We start from the raw sequence: 3,744 nt of genomic DNA on the forward strand, positions 1-3,744 counted from the left end.
AGAAAGGAACTCCCAAAAGCCAAAGACCGAGCTGGCCGTGGAAGCAGAAATGCAGGAAAAAAATACATGTAAAAGGCAAAAATAGTTGTTTATCTCTGATGTCTGTTTACTCTGTTTAAACTTGTAGAAAACGTAACTAGGTCCTATTCACAATGTACCTATCAGAGACATTATAGGTCTGATTTTCCTCAAGGACACGGATGATAATTGCCCTGGATTCCTAATTAGAACATTTTATTTGGAAATGCAAAAGGAAAAATCTCGTTTTGGAAATGTGAAAGCAGGACATTTAGAGAACTCGTTGTGTCAGTCAAACTTGTGATGATAGAAATCTCATCTGATCTCATTAGCTGCACCGCTTATCCTCAGTAGGGTCGCGGGGCTGATAGAAATTTGACTGTACTAATTCAGTCAGGGTTACAATCCTTGTTACCACCCATTATGAACTATTCATCCATTATCTATACACTGTAAATCTTAACAACACAATTTGTATTTTAATGGCAGTGTGGGTAGATTGAAGCACTATAATGTTCTACAGGATGGAAATGTATCTGTGATTTACAGTGTAATGCGGTAGGATAACTAAATATCCAGCTAGTTAAGGGATTGGCAACCCAAAATGTTGAAAGAGCCATATTGGACCAAATAATGATGATGATGATGATGATAATAATAATAAAACAATAGATTTTTAGCCACCAAAAAATTAAGGCTTCACATAGGCCTTTGTAAGAAAGGCAACACATACTCTATGTATATATATATATATATATATATATATATATATATATATATACAGTGCATCCGGAAAGTATTCACAGCGCTTCACTTTTTCCACATTTTGTTATGTAACAGCCTCATTCCAAATTGTATCTCTTATCTCAAAATCCTACACAAAATACTCAATTTTTTATTTTTACTTTTTTAGAATTTATTAAAAATAGAAAACTAAGAAATCACATTTACATAAGTATTCACAGCCTTTGCCATGAAGCTCAAAATTGAGCTCAGGTGCATCTTTTTTCCACTGATCATCCTTGAGATCTTTCTACAGCTTAATTTGAGTCCACCTGCAGTAAATTCAGTTGATTGGACATGATTTGGAAAGGCACACACCTGTCTATATAAGGTCCCACAGTTGAGTGTGCATGTCAGAGCACAAACACCAAGCATGAAGTCAAAAGAACTGTCTGTAGACCTGCGAGACAGGATTGTCTTGAGGCACAAATCTGGGGAAGGATGCAGAAAAATTTCTGCTGCTTTGAAGGTCCCAATGAGCACAGTGGCCTCCATTATTCGTAAATGGAAGACATTTGGAACCACCAGGACTCTTCCTAGAGCTGGCCGGCCTTCTAAACTGAGCGATCGGGAAAGAAGGGCCTTAGTCAGGGAGGTGACCAAGAACCCAATGGTCACTCTGACAGAGCTCCAGCGTTCCTCTGTGGGGAGAGGAGAGCCTTCCAGAAGGACAACCATCTCTGCAGCAATCCAACAATCAGGCCTGTATGGTAGAGTGGCCAGGCGAAAGCCACACCTTAGTAAAAGGAACATGGAAGCCCGTCTGGAATTTGCCAAAAAGCACCTGAATGACTCTCAGACCATGAGAAACAAAATTCTCTGGTCTGATGAGACAAAGAGTGAACTCTTTAGTGTGAATGCCAGGCGCCATGTTTGGAGGAAACCAGGCACCGCTCATCACCAGGCCAATACCATCCCTACAGTGAAGCATGGTGGTGGCAGCATCATGCTGTGGGGATGTTTTTCAGCAGCAGGAACTGGCAGACTAGTTAGGATAGAAGGAAAAATGAATGCAGCAATATATAGAGATATCCTGGATGAAAACCTGCTCCAGAGCGCTCTTGACCTCAGGCTGGGGCGAAGGTTCATTTTTCAGCAGGACAACGACCCAAAGCACACACCCAAGATCTCAAAGGATTTGCTTCAGAACCACTCCGTGAATGTCCTGGAGTGGCCCAGCCAGAGTCCAGACTTGAATCCGATCGAACATCTCTGGAGAGATCTGAAAATGGCTGTGTACAAACGTCTCCCATCCAACCTGATTGAGCTTGAGACTTATTGCAAAGAATAATGGGCAAAATTGCCTAAAGATAGGTGTGCTAAACTTGTGGGATCATATTCAAAAAGACTTGATGCTGTATTTGCTGCCAAAGGTGGATCAACAAAGTATTAAGCAAAGGCTGTGAATACTTATGTAAATGTGATTTCTTAGTTTTCTATTTTTGATAAATTCAAAAAAAGTAAAAAATAAACTTTTTCAAATTGTCATAATGGAGTATTTTGTGTTGAATTTTGAGATAAGAGATTAAATCAATACAATTTGGAATGAGGCTGTAACAACAAAATGTGGAAAAAGTGAAGCGCTGTGAATACTTTCCGATGCACTGTATATATATAGATAATCTCATTAGCTGCACCGCTTATCCTCAGTAGGGTCGCGGGGGTGCTGGAGCCCATCCCGGCAATCATTGGGCAGTGGGCAGGGGACACCCTGAACTGGTTGCTAACCAATCGCAGGGCACACAGGGACAGACAACTCGCTCGCTCATATATATATATATATATATATATATATATATATACATATATATTGGATAACGTTAAGAATGTCTGTGTCATGTTTTTCCACCTACAGAAACTATATCATTTCCCATTATCAAGCTTTTTTTTAAAGCCAGTGAGCCAATAGGGAGTGCCAAAGAACCGAATGCGGCTTCATAGTCGCCTGTGGCCGATACCAGCCTTTCTTATTTGGTACTCACAATAGAAGCTGATGACTGCATTATTTGTCTTTTTGTGGTCCTTTTAAATCAGGAATCTGTCTGAAATAGAAAATGGTTTCCTACCAACTGTTGTCAGTTCCCACATAGATAGATATGTGAAATCGTGCCTATATGTGTAATGGAAAAGCATAAATACCAAAGATTCGGAGGGAAAGGACAAAAGAGGAGTACCGTAACACTCGAGTTGTGCGTTTTACTTTGCAATCTCAAAAACGATCACATGCTATTTAAAATATAGCACTTTGCTCCTCTCTACAGGCCAAAATAATCACTACACTTTGATTGTAGCAACCATACAGGCACTGGACTGGTAATCATCTCATCAGCTGTACCGCTTATCCTTATTAGGGTCGCGGGGGGGCTGGAGCCCATCCCAGCCATCTCCAGGCAGTGGGCAGACCCTAGGGACAACTTGAGAAAACAAACTAAATATGAATAAAATTACTAAATTTTGTGCAGGCTTGGGGAGTAACGGAATACATTTGATAATTAATTTCGTTTCTTGCATTTTATGTTAGTTTTGCCGGAGATCAAAGCCAGGAGAGAAAGCTTACCACGTGTTGTGAGTCATAATTTTGTTTATATTTAGTTTTTGTCTTTTATTAGCATATTTGGTATTGGAGTAATCCAAACGTAATTGAAAGTAATCCAGTTAAAGTAACTCTACCCAACCTTGTATATATATATATATATATATATATATACATACAAAACATAGTTATAGTATCACGTTTGCTCTTTTTTTAATCCAAGCAAGATAAACATATTGTGAACCTCAAAAAATATTTGAAAAATAGACTAAAATCAGGAAAATTACCGCAAGATTATAGACACTTTCAACAAACAATGTCTCCAGAGGTTTTTTCTGAAAAGAAGTGTCACTTGTCTCAAAAATCACATTCATTGTACTTTCCGAGGACACTTGAAGTACACTTTGTGT

The sequence above is a fragment of the Urocampus carinirostris genome, chromosome 1 (genome assembly GCF_059441175.1).
Source record: "Urocampus carinirostris isolate Australia breed hairy pipefish chromosome 1, RoL_Ucar_1.0, whole genome shotgun sequence".
NCBI classification, from domain to species: Eukaryota; Metazoa; Chordata; class Actinopteri; order Syngnathiformes; family Syngnathidae; genus Urocampus; species Urocampus carinirostris.